This window comes from Babylonia areolata, chromosome 14 (assembly GCF_041734735.1).
Source record: "Babylonia areolata isolate BAREFJ2019XMU chromosome 14, ASM4173473v1, whole genome shotgun sequence".
In the NCBI taxonomy this organism is placed as follows: Eukaryota; Metazoa; Mollusca; class Gastropoda; order Neogastropoda; family Buccinidae; genus Babylonia; species Babylonia areolata.
The window spans coordinates 16,755,325-16,763,523 of NC_134889.1; the positions used below are offsets into that span (position 1 = coordinate 16,755,325).

At 42.0% G+C, this 8,199-nt stretch overlaps 1 protein-coding gene across 1 annotated transcript in view; it reads left to right on the forward strand.

Moving 5' to 3' along the window:
- Window positions 1-2,226: 2,226 nt before the first annotated feature.
- LOC143289511 (uncharacterized) overlaps window positions 2,227-8,199 on the forward strand; it is a 70,331-nt gene continuing 64,358 nt past the window's right edge. Inside the window, exon 1 of the mRNA XM_076598503.1 lies at window positions 2,227-2,312. The gene's annotated coding sequence lies outside the window, so the exon portion shown is untranslated. The remainder of the gene's footprint in view (window positions 2,313-8,199) is intronic.

An 8,199-nucleotide genomic window follows, 5' to 3' on the forward strand; every position in this document is an offset into this window, starting at 1 on the left:
GGACCAGAAAGGGGATGGGATGTACCAGAAAGGGGATGGGATGTACCAGAAAGGAAACGAAATGGAAAGAAATTTGCAAGGAATAGAATGAACTGGACCAGAAAGTGAATGAACTGGGCTAGAATGTCATGGAGCTTGATGAAGGAAAAAAAATTAAAGATGTGTTAGCCTGATTTGAATGGAATGGACCAGAAAGGGAATGAACTGGACCAGAAAGGGAATGAACTGGACCAGAAAGGGAATGGAATATATATTCATGCTTTGGATGAGTGAAATCTATAGATAAATTATATCCCTTGGTATATTCTGATTGCTGTCCCATTACATGGCGGGCTATCGCTGCCCCTGGTAGATAAATACATCAGTGGAACTTCCATACAAAACAGAAGAAGAAGTCTGAATCTAAACTGAAAAACCGGTAGAATGATTGCTGTTAACAAGTGCGTCCATAAGTAAGATAACAGATATGAATACTTGTGAAAAGGAAATAAAATTACTACAGCTGTAATATATATTGAAGAGATGTGGGTAGAAGTGAGTTACAGCGATGAAGGCGAGGAGGAATGAGAAAAGTGACAAGAGTTTGGGTTGCTTCAATGGCGAGGACATGCCGAACAGAGTTCATACGACATAATTCCAGGTATGCAGACCTCCTTTGGCAGAGTTCAGTCTTGTTGTTTCGTTGAGGGTTTGTCGTCAAACATGGCGCCTGTGTCTGATGCAGAAAAGGGAATGCCGCATCGAGCAGTCATAATAAAATCTGGGTAATGTGGATGTTTCTGAGAACCAATAAACAGTGCCTGTGTTTTAACCATTGTTCGACTGCAAACACTTACTATCAATCGTCATCCAGAGTTTTACGTCAGGGAGACAACTGAGTGTTTTGAAGACCGGAACTGAAAAAAAAAAAAAAAATCCTGACAGCGATATAACTATACCGTGTGAAAACTCACATAGGATATGAAAATGATCACCAAGAACTTTAATATATGATTCAAGGCTTTTGTTTGTCTGATTTCGCTCGACTTTGTAATGGCTAGACAGTTTTATCCATATGCTAATTATCAAGGCTGGACATCGTCAGGTGGGAGGAGGGGGAGGGGGGGGGTGAGAACGAAGGGGGTGGATTGGAAGAGGGGTGGAGGGGGTAGAAGAGTAAAAGTATTATGATTGGTTAATCAAACTAAACGTGCACACACCCCTCATAGATAAAAAAAAAAATAAACCAAACTAAACTTTCTTCCGTTCGCTCTCGCCACAAAGACTCGACAATATTAATCAACCACCACCTCCTCCCTCCCCCCCCCCCCCCCGGTCCCCCTACCCCACCACCACCACCCCGCCTCTAAATGGTAAGAAGGCCGCAACCTCCTACAGAGATAATGTTGTTCGCTTATTGCAGAGTGGTCGCGCGGGTCGCTGATTGGTCAAGTTGTGGCCACTGCGTCACACACGCAGAACATCCGCTTGTCTGAGGCCGACAGACACGCACAGAACGTCTGGCCGCGCTACGTTGCTTTGGAACCCTCCTCCTCCCCTCCCCCACTCCGCCCCCCACCCTCCTTCCCTCCCCTCCACCCCCCACACTGTATGTTGCCCTCACCTCCCCCATCATCACCACTCATGCGCGCGCGCACACACACAAACACACACACACACACATACACATGGACGCGCGCGCGCGCGCGTGTGCGGGCAAGCACGCAATCACATGTAAGAGCGTACGTTCGCACACAATCACACACACACGCGCGCACGCACGCACACACACACACACACACACACACACACACACACACACACACACACACACACACACACACACACACACACACCAACCCCCATCCCCTCCAGTACCCCCAACCCACCAACCCCCACCCCCAACCTCTAATTCCACCCCCCCACTCACACACTCCCTCCCCCCCCCCATCCCCCACAACCCACACTCCATCCCTTCTACCGTACCCCTTCCCAACGGCCAACACTACCCCCAACCCCCCCTCCAACTCCCCGGGTCCCCAGTTTTCCTCCCCCACAGTTTCCCTTCCCCCCCGTCCCCCCTCCATCCCCTCCATCCCTCCCCTCCCCCAACACACACACACACACAACCACCAATGCCACCACCATCACCAGCACCACCACCACCACCACCAAACGACCACTACAACTAGCGGGCCCCCACAGAGAACGCAGACAGACTGACAGAGACTAGCGGCAGAGGGACACCAAGACGTCCGCACCGTACGTCCGCCGTTGCCGAGCGAGCCACAACAGGTGTCTGCTACCGCGCCGTCCTCCCAAGAAGGACACAGGTGACTTGAGCACCATCGTTTTCTGCTGCTGCTGCTGTTGCTGTTGCTGTTGCTGCTGTTGCTGTTGCGGAAGGTCTTGTCTTGTCAGGCAGAGACGGTTGCTGTACCCACTAGCAAGTTACTGTCTTGCCCTGGACGTTGTTGGTCTCTGAACCTGAACCGGAAAGTAAGCTTTTTTGGTCACTTCTTGTTCTTACATGTTCTTCTTGTTCTTCTGGTTCTTGTTATTGTCCTTTTAGTTGTTTTTTTTTTTTTCTTCTTCTTCTTGTTTATCTTGTTCTTCTTGTTCTTTTTATTGTTCTTATTCTTCTTGTTCTTGTTCTTCTTGTTATGTTCTTTTTGTTCTTTGTGTTCTTGTTCTTGTTCTTGTTCTTTTTATTGTTCTTTTTATTGTTCTTCTTCTTGTTTTTCTTCTTATCCTTTTTGTTCTTCTTGTTCTTGTTCTTGTTCTTCTTGTTCTTATTATTATCCCTTGTTGTTCTTCTTGTTGTTATTGTTTTGTTCTTCTTGTTCTTGTTCTTCGTGTTCTTGTTTTTATTCTTTTTGTTTTTGTTCTTGTTGTTGTTCTTGTTGTTGTTCTTCTTCTTGTCTTTCTTTTTGTTCTTGTTTTTCTTGTTCTTGTTCTTCTTGTTATTATTCTTTTTGTTCTTCTTGTTCTTGTTTTTCTTGTTCTTGTTCTTGTTCTCTTTGTTATTATCCTTTCTGTTTTTCATCTCCTGTTGGCTGTTAAAGGGACATTGGATCGTTCTGTCTGTGTGACTAGAATTTCTTTTTCTTTCTTCTTCTCAATTTCAGTGTGTGTGTGTGTGTGTGTGTGTGTGTGTGTCCTCATGGTGTCTTTCTTCATTTTTCATAATCTTCATCGGTAGCAGTATCAATGTATTCTTACTTGCCCCCCCGCCCCTTCTACCTCCCTCCCCCCCATCGCCGGCCCCCGCTTTCGCCTGTTTTTGTTTTCTCGCTTTTTTATTTCTCTGTGTCAATGAGAAGGAAAAATCCAGACAACAACAACAACGACGATGAGATGTTTTGAAAAAAAAAAAACCAAACTTTTTTTCTACAGTTCCCACATTTCGTATTTTTATTATTTCGTATTTTTTTCTTCCCATTTCTGTATCTTCTGACGTATCTATCTAAATCTATATCCTCTTCGTTTCTTCCTGTCAGTCGCTAGTTCTGAAATGGATGGAGCGAAGCTATGTTGTATTTGTATTTCTTTTTATGACAACAGATTTCTCTGTGTGAAATTCGAGTTGCTCTCCCCAGGGACAGCGCGTCGCTACACAACAAGTCACCTTTTTTTCTTTTTCTTTTTTTTTTTTGGGGGGGGGGGGTGGTATTTTGTTTTCCTGCGTGCAGTTTTATTTGCTTTTCCTATCGAAGTGGATTTTTCTACAGAATTATGCCAGGAACATCCCTTTTGTTGCCGTGGGTTCTTTTACGTGCGCTAAGTCCATGCTCCACACGGAACCTCGGTTTATCGTCTCATCCGAATGACTAGCTTCCAGACAACCACTCCAGGTCTAGTGGAGGGGGAAAAAATATCAGCGGCTGAGCCGTGATTCGAATCAGCGCGCTCAGATTCTCTCGCTTCCTAGGCGGACACGCTACCTCTAGCCCATCACTCCACTTTTGTTCCCAAACCTAAGGTATATCCAGGTGGATCATACAAAAAAACCCACCAAAGAAAGAAAGGAAGAAGAAGAAGAAAAAAAAAAGAAAGAAATAAAACGTACCATGGTAAAGCGATTAGCGTTGCAGGACTGGCGAGAAGGACAACATAGATTCCAGCCCCAACAGGTCTTGTTGTTGTTGTTGTTGTTGTTTGACCACAGCGGCTGTCTCCAACGCCGAGTTGTCGAGAGTCCTGCTGTCTTCCAATGGCAAGACTGGGACCCCGACAGGCGAGGGTCGTCTGTTTCACAGATAAGACTTTGAGAGTGTTGTGTGTTGCACCACGTTCCTGACTAACAAGTTACAAACCTTGTCAAGTCGTGTCTAAAACCAACACTAACCCACACTGCTGCAGCATCTGTGTCACTCACATCCTCATTTATCATCAATGAGCTATAGAGAACAAAATATTTTACAAATTAAATTATGGGGTACAAAACAACAACAACAACGAACAACAGTTTCAGTTTCAGTAGCTCAAGGAAGGCGTCACTGCGTTCGGACAAATCCATATACGCTACACCACATCTGCCAAGCAGATGCCTGACCAGCAGCTTAACCCAACGCGCTTAGTCAGGCCTTGAGAGAAAAAAGAAAGAAAAAAAAAAGAATAAATAATAGATAAGCTTACATAAATAAATAAATAAATAATGATTATAATATAAAAAAGGTAGTGGTAATAATAATAATTTCTCCAGTTGGAGATAATAAAGTTATTCTTATCTTATCTTAATAATAATAATAATAATAATAATAATAATAATAATAATAATAATAAATAAATAAATAAATAAATAAATAAATTAGACAACAATGATGATAAATAAGCAAATAAATGTTAAACATGAAGACACACATTCACACATACACCCACACATGTATAACAGATATGCACCAAACATGCAGTTTCACAGATTTGAAAGCACAGTCAAATACAGCAACAAACAAACAAACAACAACAACAACAAAAAAACACACACAAAAAACCTACTAAAAACAGCAGCAGCTTCAACAACAACAACAACAAAAATCCCTTCCGCATTCAATTTTTCATGTCCATGATTGTATTCCCTTCAGTTGGAGGACTACATATCTAATATAATTATGTACATGGATTGTGGTTTCTAATTTCAGATTCGATGGTAGACTGGACACACACACACACACACACACACATACACACACACACACACACACACACACACACACAGAGATTTATATATATACATTTTTTGTTGTTTATTTATAATTCATATTAACATATTTCAATGTTTTTATTTGCTTTTCTCTCATCCTGTTTTTGGTTTGTTCTGTTGTGAGGTTTGGTGATTTTTATCATAAAAAGTATCGCTGATTTTGTGTGTGTGTCAATTTGGAGTGATGGGTGGATGGGGGTGGGGGTGGAATGGAGAACGTACCGTGTGTTTCTTTTCTTTGCATTTCTCTCTCTCTCTCTGTCTCTGTCTCTCTGTCTCTGTCTGTCTGTCTCTCTCTCTCTGTCTCTCTCTGTTTCTCTCTCTGTCTCTCTGTCTCCCTCTGTCTCTCTCTCTCTGTGTCTCTCTGTCTCTCTGTCTCTCTCTCTCTCTCTCTCTCTCTCCTCTCTCTCTCTCTTTCTTTCTTCTTCTCCCGGTATTTCTCTCTCTCTTTCTCTTTCCTTTCTCCTGTTCCCCCGTCTTCTTTCTGCATTTTTTTCTTTCTTCTTTCTTTCTGAATTTGGTTTAGCTTTGGCTCTCTTTGGTTTAGCTTTGGCTCTCTTTGGTTTAACTTTGGCTCTCTTTGGATCAGCTTTGGCTTTCTTTGGTTTAACTTTGGCTCTCTTTGGATCAGCTTTGGCTTTCTTTGGTTTAACTTTGGCTCTCTCTTTGGTTTAACTTTGGATCTCTTTGGTTTAACTTTGGCTCTCTCTTTGGTTTAACTTTGGCTCTCTCTTTGGTTTAACTTTGGCTCTCTTTGGTTTAACTTTGGCTCTCTTTGGTTTAGCTTTGGCTCTCTTTGGTTTATCTTTGGCTCTCTCTTTAGTTTAACTTTGGCTCTTTTTGGTTTAGCTTTGGCTTTCTTTGGTTTAACTTTGGCTCTCTTTGGATCAGCTTTGGCTTTCTTTGGTTTAGCTTTGGCTCTCTCTTTGGTTTATCTTTGGCTCTCTCTTTAGTTTAACTTTGGCTCTCTTTGGTTTAACTTTGACTCTCTTTGGTTTAACTTTGACTCTCTGTGGTTTAACCTTTACCCTTTTAAACTGATTTGCGCTTGGAGTGGGGTAGTGGTTTTTAAAGGATTTACTGTCAAGAGTTCCTTTTTAGTCCTTTTGTGGATTTTATCCTTTGTTACTGGTAGGCCGTCACATGTCTGACATTTGTCTCCTTGTTAGATTTTCGAAACCACTATCCCGCCTAAAGCGCAAATCGGTTTTAAAGGATAGAAGTTAAACCAAGTCTTTTTTTCAAATTTTATTTTATTTTTTTACGCTTCTTCCACTTCTTTATGGAAAACAGAGACGTGTGGGATTACATATTCTCTCTCTCTCTCTCTCTCTCTCTCTCTCTCTCTCTCTCTCTCTCTCTCTCTCTATATATATATATATATATATATATATATATATATATCGTCCTCTAACTCTTTCTTTCTCCCCATATTATTATTATTGTTATTGTTACTGTTACTATTGTCATTATTATTATTGTTCTCTATGCATATTTCTTAAGGAAGGGTTGTCTAGTTACCTGCACTTGCTTTCCTCTCCTATCATGCCGAAAGAACGAACTTAACTTGGTCAAACAGAGACGGATAGCATCTCTTCGCAGATTCCAGTGAAGGCTTCCTTCCTTCCATGTGCAACGCTTTATCCGTGTGAGTGCTTGTTCACCTAACAATGCCCTGGCTTACACCATCTGCCCTAAGCTGGCCACTGAACTGACCACTGAGTGGTGATTAACACACTTTTGTTGCCTCCATTTCATCCTTTTCGGATCCCCAAACATCATCAAGCGTAAAAAAAAAGATGATTGTTTACGAGGTGATCCATTCGTTACTATTATTTCTTTTTATACAGTTTATTTTATTGTTTTGTTTTCGTTCTTGTTCTTGACCTCACACTTTCAAGGCTGCCCTGTGAAGTCACTGGATTGTGACTTTTTTCCCCATATTGATGGGCGCAATAGCAGAATGGTTAAAGCCTTTGACTTTCAATCTGAGGGTTTCGGGTTTGAATCTCGGTGACGGCGCCTGGTTGGTAAAGGGTGGAGATTTTTACGATCTCCCAGGTCAACATATGTGCAGACCTGCTAGTGACCTGAACCCCCTTCGTGTGTATAAGCACGCAGAAGATCAAATACGCACGTTAAAGATCCTGTAATCCATGTCAGCGTTCGGTGGGTTATGGAAACAACAACACACCCAGCATGCACATCCCGAAAACGGAGTATGGCTGCCTACATGGCGGGGTAAATATACAAAACGGTCATACATGTAAAAAATGTTACATTTCTGTCTGAGTGTGTATGTGTGCGTGCCTGAAATCTGACTGAATGACACAGGAAACGAATGATGAGCGCCCAGTGACAGCCGTCAGTCGGCTCTACCCAGGTGGACAGCCTGTTGTGCAAATGACCCCGTGTTTGTAAAGCGCTTAGAGCTTAGTCTCCGACCGAGGATAGGCGCTATATAATTATCCATATCAATCAATCAATCAATATATCAGAGAACGCCACTAAATTATGATTGGTGGATCTGGATCATATTTTTGATGATAGTTTTGATACATGAGGAATCCGCATGGAACAAAAGTGCCGACATACAAGGAGTTCCATTGGCGATCTCTCCTTTTGAGGAAATTGAAATAGCACCCCGTTGCTATCTTTGAGGGGCTTATAATTATCGTCATCCAAATTTCTTTGTCTAACCCCAGTCCCCCTTCCTTTTCAATTTTCGCATTTTGTTAATAGCGCAAGGATTGTTTAGTTGTTACCTGCTTTTTTTTAATCCTCCACTATCGTGTTGAACGAATATATCGGGTGTCCCCCAAAAGTGTACCGCTTTTTGACATAGCATTTTCTCAGTGACAGAGAAACCGAATTCATTGAAAATTTTCACATAGTTACCTTTGGGTATTATCAATAAGTCTGCAAAATATCTAAAAGTTCGGACGCAGATTATGTGAGTATTGTCAAATTCAAAACAGCATGTCAAAAAATACAATATCAGAGCTGTGCAATGTGAC